Source organism: Rhyacophila brunnea, unplaced genomic scaffold (assembly GCF_057557595.1).
Source record: "Rhyacophila brunnea isolate RB1 unplaced genomic scaffold, BYU_Rbru_1.0 scaffold_15, whole genome shotgun sequence".
In the NCBI taxonomy this organism is placed as follows: Eukaryota; Metazoa; Arthropoda; class Insecta; order Trichoptera; family Rhyacophilidae; genus Rhyacophila; species Rhyacophila brunnea.
In genome coordinates, this window is record NW_028232806.1 from 35842520 (window position 1) to 35860028 (window position 17509).

Genomic DNA, 17509 nt, shown 5'->3' on the forward strand with positions numbered 1-17509 from the left:
CAAGACCAGACGATGAGCAATTACGGGTCATAAGACAATCGTGATTGCGAATAAGGTCAATGAGCTCAAGAGACCGAACGGGTGCGTGTTGCCGCGCTGCGTTAACTACCGAGAGATTCAAAACATATCTGTTCGACCTTCTATGCACTATGTCTGTTACGGTTTGAGCGAATGTCGCGTCTATATCATCTATCCTGAACTTATCACACCACACTTGGTCTTAATCGAGCGTATCACGGTATTCCTGCACAATGGACAGTGCCCAACTGGCTGGCGGAATCCTAGATGCCAGACCAGAAGATCAAGCCCAATCTGCGGTAGTTGGACGTTGTCGAGAAATATGATAGAGCGGCATAAATCTGGAGGACTCTGGCCCAATATAGGATAAGATAGAGGAAGTTCTTGTCAGAGGCTTGGACAAGTCCTGGGTTAGGTCACCGATGATGATGATGATTAAAAACCGGCTAAAATCAAGGCTTCTTAACAAGATTTGCCAATAAATATATAGTTACATATCTCTTCTTATTTGTGTCTGATTATAATTGTTTAATATACTTTTAATATTTATTCAACGAAGATTTGAGAATGTAATATTCTATATATTGAATATACGACATAATTTGAAAACATCTCAAATATATAACGCAATTTGATAAGCATTTCATGTAACAACTACTAGTTTAAATCGTAGTAATTTAGTAAGATGTCCGTAGCTTAATTAGAAAAGCATACTGGCGCAAATCCAGCAGATACAGGTTCAAGTCCCGTTGGGTATCGTATTTTTTCTCTCTACAAAATGTTTTTTTCTAATGTATGAACATATGCATGAGGTGTTTTCAAATTATGTCATCATTATCATCATCAGGGGCGCGACAACACGATGTGATGTGGGTTCTGGCCTCCTCAAACAGCTCCCTCCACCTGTCCCTATCTAGTGTGGTCGCTTCCCAATTCGGTACCCCCAGAACACGGCAGCTCCATCCAATCAGTGAATCTTTGGCCTGCCTCTTCTTCTACGCCCTGCCCTATTGGATTGCTGGATATTACTCTCTTTGCCGGTTCATTGTCATTCATACGGTGCACATAACCTAGCCATCGCAGTCTCCCAATCTTAATTGATTGAACTGCGCTGCAATCTTCGTACAGCCCGTAGAGCTCAGCATTATATCTTCTCCTCCAATTGGTGCCATCCCTGATCGGTTCATATATAAGGCGGAGAATTTTTCAAATTATGTAGGTATATTACGACGATTGGTATAGGTACCCACTTAGGTTTGCGAAGAATCAAAATAGTGTGCCGATTCAGTATGTAACAAAGTTTCGATTCACCATGATATATTGTATCTTCAAATAGTAGTGCTAAAAAGTAGGTCATATAATGAGTATCATATTAATATTTTTACGAAAATATTTATTATAAAATTGTTTAACATAATGGGTTCTTGCTCTGAATCAAATGTATATTGAAAAACAATATTTTAACGATCACCTTGAATAAAGTGTCAATTACTATTTAAATAAGTTGTAAAAATCCAAGATCACACATCAACCTAATCTCGTAATGCAAGAAGGGGCGTCTAAATGTAGGTAATGAATTTCCTTGTATGCAGAGTGAAGGCTGTTTTCGGTAAGCTCCTTCTGTTTGTCGCTCCAGCATGATGACAACCTGCCTCTGCTTTGTCTTTTCTGGAGACTACCCAAAAACTACGTATATCTACCCCGGACTGCAGTACCAGGGGAAAAGAAGAGTAATCATACACCAAGTGCGAGAATGTAGCGCCCTTACTGGGGTAACTACACACGTAGACTTACCCCAGTGTGTTATGTAAAATGTGAAATTAACAAACACTTTATAAAAAAATAAAAACACAGTAAATCTATTCAGAATTTTCAGTTAGCCAAAGTGAAAATAAATATTTCAGCATGCAAACTTCTTAATTATTAGGGAGATCTTGAAGTAATAGTAATTACATGCGATAAATTTTTACGACCGATTGAATCGGCAGTATGCAAATAAACCTCCCACAGACAGGATCAAAAATTATAATTTTTGGTTGCACTGCTAATTTTTAGCCATGTTTTTCACACAAACTTATATTTACGTTTGCTGATTTTTGTAAAATTAGATTTTGACAAAAAGAAGACTAGCTAAAAATATTTCAATCGCAGTTTAATTAATGCTAGACGAAGGGTACCTCTAGGTCAGTGCTTCTCAAACTTTTTCATACCACGGCTCCCTAAATCAGAAAAAATCCAAGGCTCCCCTCCCCATTAATTTTATTTTTTAATGACCAACAGTATTTTATTTACCATTTATTACTATTATAGGTAGGTATATTTTTATTAAAAATAATAGAACATTTCATTTAATTGCATGTAAAGCAAAAATCAAAAAAAAAAACATCAATATCCTGTACAATGTTTGAAATACTATTTCGCATGGCTTGCTCCAAAGTCTCCATTGAAAGACAACACCTGTGTTTATTTTTAATTACCAGTAATGATGAAAATGCTGTTGACGGATATTTTTCTGTCGCCTTATCCAAAATTCTCCAAGGCTCTCATCAAATTCGACTTCAAGGGAATTGATTTTCTGATCTAATATTAATAAATTCTGCTTAACTTGCCCACGTAATATGATCATATTCAGTGCGTTGGAGCGGAGCTCGGAGCAGGAGAACGGAGCACTGGAGCAATGAGATTTTACCCGGAGCACCGAAAACTCGTAATGTTCCACTGCTCCGGATGTTTTATTTTTATTATTAAATTTTCGTCCTAAAATCCAACAAAAATAGTATAGTTTGATACTTTGCAACACTGGAATTATTTGAAATATGACAACACTGCCGAGTGATAAATAAACTCACTTTTTTGACAGAAGAGGTAAATAATGAGAGATGTTTTGCTGTCGGAATTTTGTTTAATAAAATCAATAATGAAAATGATATTTTAAAACTACTTATTTTTTTAACATTTGTATACATAATAATAGATACTTATTAAAATTTTTTACCCGGAGCAGAGCCGGAGCAAGTATTATGTCCCGGAGCGGAGCGACTCAAAGAGTCCGCTCCAACGCTCTGAATATTTTAAGGATTTAGCAAATGGTGTTCTTATCCAATTGTACTTCTAGTCTTCATTTAAGTTTGGGAAATAAATGTTGAAAATACTGAAATATTTCGCGGCTCTCTGGCAAGAGCTCCTTGGGTACCGCGCCTCCCAGATTGAGAAAAACTGCTCTAGGTGATAAATTTTATTAAAATGCAAACAATACAGTCAAAATAATGACAAATTGTTTGTGAACTTATTATAGGAAGGATTATAGGTAATCAGAATATGATTCTGTTTTATTATTTAGAAGTGTGGTTGGCATCACGATATAAATCCTTGTTAGAATGTTTGCATGACGGCAACAGTTGTTGTTGGCATACTTTCTCACAAACATTTAGCGGTTACCGAAATATTTTCTAAATTAAGTAAAATATAATATCAGTATTAATACTATCGACTGAATGTGTATTTGCCTTTTGGTGAGTGTACATAGTGCCTGAAGATGCCGTAAGACGAAACCCGTGATGTTTTTGATTATTTTGATGTGTCAGAACTAAGATGTCGGTAGTTTCTAATGAATCGACCGCATTATCCGCTTCATGGAAAACCGCCACTGCTATCAAAAGTTGTAATGATCATACTGCCCTTCCGAGGAAGAATGCAGTAACTGCCTCTCACACACATGACATAACGTGTTTTTTTTTTAAATTTTTTGTACAGTGAATTAATAAAAAAAAAATTGATATTTTTTATTAGTAGGATGTTAATAAAATAAGAACAAACAAGTAATAAATAAGTAGTAACTGCAATAAATAGGTGCAATGACTACCTTTTTGTTAAGAAATGTCTATCATTTTAGCAGATGTCCATTTTTTCATTTAGTGCTAACACTGCGGCGACTGGCGTGTTTGGAGTACCTACTCGGCCATTAGATATAATTAACGTGTTATTTAAATGTGGTAATTAAAATGTCAGCAGTGATTGTGTTAAGGATTTAAACTGTATTTAGTAATATTACTGATTTTAAAGTGAACAGAATATATAGATTTCAAAATTACCTAACGGGTGGCATACATAACTAAAAATTTTGCGAGTAACTGCCTTCTTCCTTGGAAGGGCAGCATAATCGTTCCTTCATTTGCCGCCCCTAAGCAACGTATGACCGGCCTACCCCATGGAACGTCACTGCGGATGACACTTAATAACACTAAAGATAAAATGACGGCATAGGAAAGATTTTTTGAAGTATATTTTTGGCGTGTGCCGATGTAACACGTTTGGCGTGTGACGGAAGTTGTGCGCGTCGATGCAACATATAATTTATTATTATGATTATATTCATTTCGGTCTCAAGGGTACATGCGCATGCATTATATTGGAGTGTATATTTATTTTTCATTCTAAAGATTGTGTATCAAGATTTGAGGCTATATTTATGTAAGTATTATTTATGAGTAAAATTATATATCAATAAATAAATGAATTTAGTGAATGTTGAGTTAGTAAATAATTCAAAAAATATATTAAAAATATTTTTTTTATTAATCATTCATCATGGGCACTTCTGAATCGATTATAACCGCTGTATGGCAAAGATGAGTTTTGGTTCAATACAATAATTTTAAATTACAATTATCATGTGCTATATGAGACACAGATGAATCGCGTACGTTTTCATCAACCTTATCCACTGTAATATTAATAGACTCATGTAACGACTTATTTTATTTTGTTACGCCAAAGAACTATAACTTCTAACGCGCGTACATAACACATATACACACACCGATTTTTTCTCTTCTAAACTCTTTCTCGGTGCATGATTGTTACATCAACACGAAGCATTTAGTGTGTGAATACAAAACCTCATTACAGTCTTATTTTACGGTTCAGAGTAGTGATAGGAGTGAGTTATAAAAAAAAAGTGAAAAAACCCCGAGAAAATAAATGGTAGGGTCGCTTTCAGTGGAGGCCGAAAACGAAATCTGTTTTAAATAAAAACTCACTTTCGATAATTGCACTGGTCGGCAAAATTACTACGATGCATCTTCAGGTAATGACTCCCAATAATGAGGCTGTACACGGGCGATATCTTGCAGAATATACTTAGGTGCATGCATGATATTTCATATACCTTCGGGTAGGTTATACAATATGAGTAATACAAATGATATCTTTTCCCAATAGATCAATAAAAAAAATTCATTTTTGTTTTCAAATAGTAAACCACTGTAATCTACATTCCAGTTTTTGGTACTAAGAGCGGAATGCAGAATCCAATATTTCGATCTTAAGGATAAGTTGCCGAAAAGGATGACTTAACTATAGACTATACTGACTATATCTAGAGTTAATGAATCCTTAACCATATTATACTACTTTTGTTATGAACACGTCCCCTTCTGTATTACCATTTACTATTACATATTACTATTACATATTACTATATATAAATAAATTCGCGTGTCTATAAAACAGTCCATACACTCAAATTCAATATGATATAGATAGTGTTAATTCGTTTGGCATGTACTTGCAGAATATTATTTTACTTTTTATACGCCAGCCTGCAGAAATACAAGATGCCAGACAGAATGAAACTTGACGCTAGTGTTACCATGTTAAAAAAATTATCTTGCGATACCTATGGAATCACATATAATGACTGATAACGGAAACATAAGAGTATTATAATTAAATATTATTTATGTATTTATAGTTATTGCATTTATAAAGTGCAGTTGTCATATTTTTGTCATCGTTTAACAATTATAAAATAATTTACCTAAACTATAGGAAAAAGAATTTTTAAATATGGTATTATTTTCATTAAAAAATACGAACGAAGCTTTAAGACGAGGTGAACCATAGACAACATGATCTTAACTAAGGACAATGTTTCTGCATAGTGTTTTCTGCTAAGGAAATTTTAGTTATGACAAATGTTTCTGCATTCCGTCCTTAGTGTTAAATTTTTTTTCAGCATGTGGGGAAGTTTAGTTAATAGTTCTACATATTTATTTATACATAAAAAGCGCATGTACTTTAAAAAAACAATAATTTGTAAAGTTTCAGTTTCATATACATAAATTCGTAAAAATAAAAACAGTAAAACAAAGAATAAGAACAGAACAATAATTATAATAAAATATTGCAATGTTACTAACTGTATAATATACTTATTAGGTACCTAGGCATATAAACAAAATATAATTTACTAATTGAGAAAAAATATAAGTAGGTACAATAAAGTAAAATTAATATAATTAAATACATAACAAAACAAAAAGTTGTTTAGCGCAGTGCTTGAGTACCCGAACGAAGGTATTAAACATGACAATAAAAGACATATTCAAAAGAGAATTAATCCTTGGTTTGGTATTAAAAGTTAGCTTTATAAGTCAACGTGAAAAAGGTACACATGTTTTACATATTAGGTATGTCTAGTGAGTATATGAAACTGGATTATGGTCAATATTTGGAGCTACTGAACAGATTAATTTGTCAGAAATGCGAAAGCCTGCCGCCATGAACTGAGGCTTGAAGCCAGTTTCGGTTTACGATTTAATGATGGTCGGGTCATAAAACGCACGAAACACATGGCCCGCCAAAATATTCTCAAATACGTATTTTGTTTAAAATTGTCCAAATTTAATGCATTTTATTATGATGTAGAGTGTAGACGAAAGTTATAAGTATATTCTTTAAAATGTCTATAAGCTTATCTCATATGTCTACACACTCGAGAATTAAATCTTTTTACATACTTGTCACGTCATTCAGAAGGCAACCCATTTCCAATTATTTTAGTGTTCCCTGTTCGCAGACGAAAAAAAAATGAATCGACAGTTTTATTTTCGGTTAGTGACGCGCAATGCAATAAAAATAGTTACAAGATAATAAATGTATATTAAAAGAACTTTTTATATACAACGTTTTTAAATTTTTTGTTGAATTATTATGCTCAATATGCTCAAACTTGTACTTGATAATATGAAGTATATAAAAAAACAAACAAATATAGAATACTGAAATGTCATTTTGACATTTCAGTATTCATTAGCAACCAATAATAGTCTTTTACTTTTTACGGATTTTTCTGAAATAACTTTCCATACAAAACAGAATTAACTGAAAATAAATTCAATTCTGCTTAAAGATAGCTAAACCTAATAAAATAATGCATTGGCATCGTGTTCTGATATATTCTAAAAGTTTCAAATGTCTAACTAGTCGGGAAGTTAGTTAAAAATCAATTGCAAGATTTGTACTGGACAAACAACCACCGGACAAACAAGAATACGATCTAATAAAAACGTTGTAAAACGTCAGACGTTGACGAGATTTTTTGAATGATAAAAATTAAATTCTAAAAAATCTTTGCCGTTAGTAGGTACATTATATTTAATTATTTTTATTATAAAAATGTCCCTCAAGCATTTTTGGCTTAACAACATTGGTATTATGAATATATTATTATCTCGCGATTGCGCGGGTGATAACACCTTCGCCGGAATTATCCGATGTTATCCGAAGATGAGTCCTCGCACGCGACCTGCGCGTGGCCATTGCGTACAAACACCACCATAAACATTATTATATTATTTCAGAGGGCGAAGGAACTTTGCACTTACGTAAGGACCTAAAAACCTATTAAATAATAATTATTATAAGAAGATTTTGCAATTCCAAAGTTAATTCTAATTAGTTTCTATACAACACACCAGTGGCATAGGGTGGAGGTAGGCTGTTAAGATCCGCCATAAATAATGGACACTAAACTCTGTCAGCCATACGCATTCGTGATCATTGAAATAAGAGTACACTTTACAGATGGTGTTGGTTAGTTTTAAAAAGTCAATTAAAACCTGCGAAAACCAAGTCATAATAGATAATAGTTAAACAATACTCGTCTATTTATCATACATAACTTTGGATATTTTATAGACAGAATCATTATATAATAGTTTATTATTATAATTATAGTTTGGTTTAGGCAGGGCTTAATAAATTTAAAAAAATGAACCAACAATATGTGTAATATGTAGGTATTCTTCTTAATCCAACGAAAACAAAAAAGTATGAATGAAAAAGTGTGCACAATTTTCTCGTATCGCCAAAAATATACCAAAACTATTATGGTTTGGTTTAAGCAGGGTGTAATTGATTTTTAAAAATAACCAACATCATCTGGAAATTGTAGTCTTAGTTCAATAAAAACAATTACGTAGGTATGACTAACAAAGTTTCATGTGCAGTATTTATGGCGGATCTTAATAGTCTACATCCAGCCTTTGCTACTGCAACACTCAGTATTTAAGTAGTGAGGGTTTTTTACATTTTATTCTTTTAGTTACGAGTTTACAGGAATATGGACTAATATAAATGTTTTCGTGAACTAAAGCTTTATTTTACTTTACACAGTACCATAATACACACTATTTTATGCATCAATCTAATGTAATAATTATACGCAAAGCTTAAGGGGGGACATGCTCGTCGAAGGTCAAAATTGAGTTTTTATTGTATTTTCAAACCATGATCCTGGACACTCCTTAAACGTTGTAGATAATCTATTTATATAATTTTGAAGCCTTATTATCCTGTATAGTTATTTTAAACATTTGATGACTGCATACAGTATTTTTGTTACATAAAATAGTATTCTTTTAAACCTCTCGCTCTAATGTTTTAGATTATAGTCATATTTCGGTACATAACTGTGCAGTGGTGTTAAGATTTTTTACGTTTATTAATTTTTAAACGCATTTATAAAACCATTAGTATAATTTATTACGAGATAATTTTTGTAAAATATTCATGATAAAAAATTATATTGATAATCTCTGTGATCCCAAATTTGACAAGAATTAGGCATTTTATTATTCAAAAAATCGGCAAGATTAACACATTTGAAGATGATTCTAAAGATATTTATTATAAGCTATGTCTTTGACTATTCAAGTGTGATAAACATCTTATGAATAATGATTGCTTTATAATAATTATTGACCTAAGAATAAGGTAGTATTTTTTTGATATACGCCATTTCTTTTGTCATTCCCCAGTGGTTAAGCTACAACATACGGCCGTAGCCATAAATTGACAAACTATAATTGAAGTAGGGAGGTTCAAACACGCGCGTTAACATAATTTTACTCCTTACTTTAATTATAGTTTGTCAATTTATGGCTACGGCCGTATGTTGTAGCTTAACCACTAGGGAATGACAAAAAAAAATGGCTCAATTGTGACCTTCGACGAGCATGTCCCCCCTTAAGTAGTGAGGGTTTTTTACATTTTATTCTTTTGGTTACGAGTTTACAGGAATATGGACTAATATAAATGTTTCCGTGAACTAAAGCTTTATTTTACCTTACACAGTACCATAATACACACTATTTTATGCATCGATCTAATGTAATAATTATACGTGAAGCTTAAAGCTCTGAATAAAAAATGAAAGCTAATAACACTAATCCAAAACAGCGCATTAAAAATTTGTTATGTAAGTGTAAAATCGCAAAATGTAGCGTGTTTTAAAGCTTGTATAATATTGTAATAAATACATGCGTATGAATAAAAAGGGTACCTAATTGGTAGTCTAACAAATGCATTTAGTTTTTCAATTAAAACTTACTTCGAATAAACTGACTTAGTCTAAACTATGGGTCGGTTTATTGCAGTGTGAGATGGAGCTTTTTTATACATCTTTTAATAGTATAAAGTAAAGTTAATTTGAAAATGACTTTGTCTTGCTTGGTAATAAAAGCTTTGGATTGATACACAAATAAGAAAACTATCATATTTTTTTCAACTTTCATTAATTTATTCGTATGGTGACAGGATGTAAACGACAACATACAGATATTGAAACAAAAGCACAGGCACAATACAAAATCACATCAAGATACAAGTTTGTACCTACCTGCACATGTGGATGCGACAAGTCGTAAGAACTCATAGATGATCACCTGTAGTTATACCTGCGGACCAGGTGTTTATTGTTAGACTCAATGTACGGTTTATCTGAGTTTGAAGTATGCATTTAGAAAAGTGCAAGGGTCTGTGGAGTACCTAAATGCGGTAATGGCGTTTTTAGCGGTGGACTGTAATTTGAAGGTGTGCTGGATTATGGATCTAGAGGGGCGGGGGGGTTATACAGGATGCCACACACATTTATGTTGATAGGGCTGGCGCGCGCTGGGACCCGTTCGGTGTTCTATAATATTCGATTCTATTAATATTCGGTAAACGGACGGTACACTTTTGATGGATGATAATATTATATGAGGTTGATGAATGATGATGATAAGTTCAGTATGGATGATATAGATGCGACGTTCACTCAAACCGTAACAGATTTAGTGCAACGAAGGTCGAACAGATGCGTTTTGTATGAATCACTCTGTAGTTACGCGGCATTGTTCGTATCGTATCAGATAGCGCGATAACTTTGACAAGCCTACGCGCTCGGCTGTCTTGGAGTAACTGAATTTTATTCGCAATCACGGTCATCTCATTACCCGTAATTGCTGGTTGCCTGGTCTTGTAACAATAATATATAAGGATGTGAGGTAGGTGGGAAAATAAGGGATGACGGCCACGATATTTGCCCAATAATGCGAATTTTACTAGCATCTGCTAGATTTTGTTAACCTTACTCCCTCCCGCAGCCTTAAAACTCAAAAATAAATTAATTTATTATGCCATTTTAGATTTATTTATTATGCCAATAGATCCCCAATACCATATTTCTGTGAGCGCGTCTTATCTATGATTTGTATAAACCTATATCCCCTATACATAAATTAAAAGTTTTTAAAGAAACACAGATCAATAACAGCTAAAATAACAGAATACTCATTAACATCGACTCGGTATTAACCTTATATGTAGAAATAATGCGTAATGTTTGTAATCAAATAATCATACGCTTCATTCATTCCCTTTACTCATTCACAAAAATTTTGTACCAACAATAGCTATTCTGATACAATGTATGCGTTGTCTAACCACAAATCCACTGTAATAAGCATGTAGGAAGATAAAGAAAAAGCTCAAAAAAGCTCCCGACCGGCACGATGCCGCGCGAATTACACCGGCGAACGGAGACAGGTAAAACAGGTAGGAGAGCAGCCGAGGCGTGCCTAATTACCGGTAGCAGTGGCCCAAATCAATAATTCATGTGTTTAAATTTCGCACAAGATTAGGCGCCTGAATGAGTGATGTTGATTTTTTGATTGATGGGTATTTGGGGTATTAGATTAGATTTTATAGACAAGAAATCAATGGAAAATTACTTTATATTATAGAGTTATTTCGATGTAAAAATATTTACCTATAATATACCATAATACACAATAACCAGTGTAGGAAAAGGAAAGTTGACGCTTTAAGCATTGGTTGATTTTTTTGATTCCCTTACAATGGAAATGAACAGTAAAGTAGACATAATTATGTAACATACATAATTTTGAAAAACACTTTCTAAATCTCTAAATATATTATAACCAATAGAAAAAATCTTTTTTTGAAAAAAGTAAGCCACCCCGGCAGGGAATCGAATCCTGCATCTCCCGGGTTTACGCCCCATCCGCGCATTACCTCTATGCTACGCGGTGACATGCTAATTGCGACAAATTTTAACTATTGGCCACTCTTAATACCCACTCATCAGCGCTCTTCTAAATCAAGCTACTTTGGCAATCGATTTTTGTTTATTAAATCAAAGTAGATACCTATTACTTCAATTGCTAACCGAAGTCGTGGATTTCTCCAATATTTTTTTATGGTGTAACTTACTTGAACTTACTAATAATTTATTATGTACAAGAAAATAAATATACTTAAGTAAGATTATTACAATTCCATATGTAGGAGAAAGGGTTGTACCTTGGGACATTTTTCATTTTTTAAATTATTGTACAGCCATCTTTTATACCAGTAAGAAAACCCTTTAGCCCTACATAGGCAATAACTGTAGGTAGCTTTTAGCTAACCATCATTAACTGTTGTATGCACAGAACAGATAATAAAATATAGAATACCGATAGACTATATTCAATCCGCCGCATCTTGATGCAGGGCTTTGAATGTGTGAGTGTCCTACGAAAATGAAGCACACATTATGCACGTGCAATAGTGTGTGAAATACACCAACATTAAATGAGCGTAAATGCATAACCGAGAGCAGTTTTTAGTATTCGACGTAAAACGTATTCTTAACACGTGTGTAAGTTTAACTCGGATTCTTCCTTACTCGAGTCGGTTATACCTGCTTCGCCTTACCCGTTACGTATTTCAGTTTCCATTATTTCTGAGTTCCCTGGTTGTATGCTATCATCAATACATACATCACTACTCACTGTTGAACCAGTTGGTTAGTTTTAAACCAGAACTTAAGTACTAAGTGTTTTTTGATAGTTTAGATTTAGATAATGTGTTACATTTTTTATTGTATTTACTTTATTTTAAAATAGGTCATGTGGGAATACAATATTCAAGGAATGAAACCCATGGCGTATTGTTAGAGTTGGCAACACTTTCACTGTGACTATATCACTGCGACCAACGGTGAAGTTGTCGACATTGGGAAATATAAAATTAGTCCTTTGCTTTCTTAGGAATTTTACAGTAGATTAAGACATGTCCCAAGGGAGTAAAACCAGAATAGCGTCTCAAGGTAAAACCAAACATATCTTTGACAAAGTAATTTTTCTAAGCAATATATTTTTTTTAACAAATTATCCGATAGATTTCTCACTTAAACAATGCTGCAAAAAAAGGCCAATAGTTAAAATTTGTCGCAATTAGTACGTCGCCTTGTAGCATAAAGGATAAATGCGCGGGGTAAAAGGTAAACCCAAGAGATGCAGAGTTCGATTCACTGCCGGGGTGGCTTACTTTCAAAAAGGATTTTTTCTATTGGTTATAATATATTTGTTATATGTAAGTGTTTTTCAAAATTATTTATGTTCAACAATTAGAATGGTACATTCTTAAATCTTGTGAATTATTCGTTGAATAAAAGAAGTAGTTAATTAAAAATTATGCTTACCTCGCTTCTATACGTTTTGGAAATGAGTGCTAAATTTTACTTTGAGGGTAGTACAAAAGTTAATTGAGATTTAACGCTTCTAGTGTCCAAGTTACAACCCTTTCCCCTATCTAGATCTAATCCCACTTGATCTACCTTTTTTCTAGGATATTTTTCTATGTATGTTTTCTGACAAATTGTATATTTAAATTCTATTATATTCATATACCTAATATAATATTTTTTAGCTCCCAGAATGGGGTCAGAAATAAACGCTAACATAATATCAATATTTTTGAAGATCACTTTTTTCATCTCGAATTTTTCAAACTACACGACCAAATCTATTTTTAATGACCGAAAAATCAAAACCCTTTCGGAAATACAGTTTTAATGCAAAATCATCGGAGCGAATGGTAATTGGTGCACCCAGATAAAAATATCAATTTAATATGAGATAATGAAGGGTTGCCTTCAGGCTTCATCTTATCTTGAACCCTTAATCAAGGGTTGGTCTCACTTTATAATTGAAAGGTGGCAGTTATACGGGATAAAGAAAACGCCCCTTCAAGAAACTTTACTGTAGGTACCTACCAACCTATCGCTCGTGCCCACGATGGATGAGTGACATATATTCAACTTCTGATAGTGTGGTTTGCTGAATTCGTTCACAGAATGCTGGGCACTCAACAAACAGGATGAGAAAAGTATGGGTATCTTTGAGAGAAGAGTTTTGATAAGAAACTTTGGGGCTGTTCAAGAAGATGGTATTTGGAGATCAAGGTATAATGAGGAGCTATACACACTTTATAGGGGAGAAAAGATCACATGTCATAGGTATGAAAATGCAGAGACTGCGCTGGATTGGTATTGAAAGGATATAGCCTGTAAAATATAACATATTATTTAAAGTTGTTGGAAAATAACCAGATCCCTACCTGTAGAAACATTTGAAAAAAAATTATATTTTTAAATGGTTTGAAAGAACTTCCGATCTCTGTCAGGAAACTAATTATGCTTATTAACCCTTTTCATTTGAGTAAATAAATTGAAACATTTACGCAAGGGTAGAAAGGAAACAGGTCACTCATAATTTAAAAAAATGTGTAGGCAACTAAATTAAGCAGGTACCTATGTATGTATGCAGTAAATATGTAGATACCTGTTTAAAATTAAACTGTAGTTATGCAGTTAGCCGTGTTAATTTCAGTTCATCGTGAGCTGTCGTACAGGAAACAGATGACCATATAGCATTGAGATCAAATGGTGTAATGTTCGTGGAGCGTTTTACGACCACCTACTTGCTACCTTGTACCTATCCATATTTAAATATTAGGTATTTTATCTTTTTAACATTTGATTCGGTTTACTTAATTATTGGTAACTATTTTCTGTGTATTTTGCCGATCCTTAAATCCTGCCGGCCGGGTGCTGAGCACCCCCAACAGGCAATACCCTAGTTTAGTGCGTCCCTGTATATCAATACTTCAATACTACATACTATATATATCATTACTTAAAATTGTTTTAATCATGAGACGTTCACTATGTGAAATATTCAAAACCCGGCGGTTATTACGGTTTCACAAAGTTTCCAATTAATAGTTTGTGATCCCCATAAAATGGAAATAATTAATTTGTTTTACAATAAAGATAAAAAATTTAATGGATTTGATGGATGAAGGTTTTTTACCTTCTTGTAGGTATTAATTTATTATACCTATGAGTTAAAAGTAAGTGTATTCGTAGTCGCTGTGTACATATTAACCTTTTGGCAAGTGCGCATAATAGGTAGGTACGTGAAAATGCAAAAGGCTAAGCCCGGGTTGCAAAAAACGACTCAAATGGAATAGTACGAAATTTAAATCCATTAGAGTTAAAATTAAAATGCCATCAAGTACCCTCGGTCGATAGTAATAATATTAAAGATGAAACCGGCAAAGAAAATACTGTTTTCCTTCAAGGCGAGTGTAAAAATATACATTTTTTAAATGCTGCTGAAATTGGCTGCAAGTTGTTTGATAAAGTTATTACTTTTTATGGGCAATTTTATGTGAAAGTAATTAAGTGTTTTTTTATAAAGGTGTTAATTCGGCAATTGCCTTGCTATCACGAAAATAAACGTACCTACCTGGGTAACGTATTTGGAAAATATTAATGGCGCAAACCGATTTTCAAGTTAATTAAAAAAAATATACCTATGTGGCCTCCCCGGACAGCAAAAGTAAAACCTAATAATTAAAATGGTAATTACCTAAAATACGATTCCAAATGTGTTAAAATACGACAGTTGAAGTTACGTACCTACCTACAATAAACACACATGAGGGAGTCCATTAAAAAGTATTCATAATAATTTATTATTGGTTTTTAAGGTGAAGGGAGGGCGCGGATTAACAAAATCTACCCCGTCTACTATTTCAAAGTTTCTTGTCGCTTCAACCGTTGAACCCCCACTCTTTCGGGTTCATTCTTCATACCCAGACACTCCGAATGTTGAATCTATATAACGCACCATGAGTACTTTAGTATATTAAATCAAAAAATATAATTTTGTAGTTAATAATGCAGTCTTATTTAGAATTTTTTGATTTAACGTAGTAACTCAAGCAACACGTGAAATGCCTTGTTATTGAGTTACTTCCATGAAGTATTTTGAAAATATTTTAAGAAGTTGACTGCTTTACTATATTAAGTAGATAATGCATTAATGTGATGTATATTTTTGGTCCTATGGTAATCCATCAATGTGATGTATATTTTGGTGCATTAGTTTTGATTTGATATACTAAAGTATTAAGCTCAAACGAAGTTCTAAAACTTACCGCAATATTACAGATATAAATGATTTGTAACTTAAAACGTTGATATCTCATTACTATACTTTTGGAGTTAATACACTAAAGTACCTACTACTAATGGTGCTATATGTAGCTATAACTATCATCTATCACCTATGAGTTATTTCTACCTTCCACATCCACTAAGTAGTTATCAACGGCGTGTGGCCTAACGGTTATAATTATTAGTGTCCGTTTGTGTCATCAGCGCAGTCCTGTCTTTTATGCTACGCCAGATATTAAATCAATAATTTAATGCCTCAAATGGTTGCACCAATTCAAGAGAAGGTTTTTCAATAGCCAAGCCATCTGGGTCACGTTTCTCAGTTATGAGGTTCTGACGAAAAAGAATCATTAATATTCCATACGCCTAAATAATTTTCTTGTGCGCCCCTGACAATAAAATCGACTAAAAAATTTTTTTTTTTTTTTTTTTTTCGACCATGTCCGATCCTGATAGGATCATATGGGCCTCCACAGAGTGGAGGTTTGTATTGACAGATTTTGTTTTTTACGAGAAATGGATGTCAGCCACTTGCTCAACCTATTAGGTCCATACCCTGACACACACAAATTGAAAAACAATTTTTGTACTTGCCAGACCCAGGATTCGAACCTGGGACCCACGGCTTTGTAGTCCAACGCTTATGCCGCGCGGCCACCGTGGGCACAGAGTAGACACAGAGTAAACAGAGTAGTAGGGGCATAATAGGTAGATACCTATTATGTCCCTACTACTCTGTTTTTTTAAGGCTAGGAAATCGTCTGAATAAAGAATAAAGTTTGAATAAAACGAATAAACATTTCTATAATACTTATAAAATATAATAATAACAGGAAATTTAATTTGACTAGTTTCAATTGTTCTATATATGAAATTTGACTTCACTTTTCAGGTTCGTTTACATTAGAATAAAATACCTACCTCATAAATCATGCAATAATGATACCTACCAATATTAAAATATCTACCTACGTATTTAGTTAAAAATAAAGATCACTAAAGTAGTTCTTATTCATTCCTAAAAAATATTCTAGCAACCATAAAGTAAACAAACAAATTTACAAAATACTAATCCCGCAAATTGTGGAACCTTCTATAAAAAAAAAATCCATTATCTCCATAGCACGCGTTTTCCCATGGCCATATTCTCGCAGGCATTTATAGATCATGGTAATAATTAACACAGAATCGATTATTAATTATTTTTCACTAAGAAGTTACGACGTTGTGACTATAAACAGAAGATATCCTTTGACACCTTTCTCTTCTCAGATGATTAAATATTATCAATTCAAAAAAGGAATACAGTTTAGTGACACCTAACAAATAAAACGTCGCATGTGATTTATAAAACAAGAAAATCAGGATTTATTGTTTATATAAATAAAGACTATTTTTGCTGGTATGATATAATTTCATAAGCCGTTATTGATTTTCCGTTCACGAATTTGAGCAAATGGAATGTGTTGCTATTTTAATTTTAACTCTATCCTAGATAGCCACGCCCCCTCAGAATAATAATATGAATTAATAAAGTATCCCCGCCTCTCTCTCTCTTGACATTTTCTCGTAGCA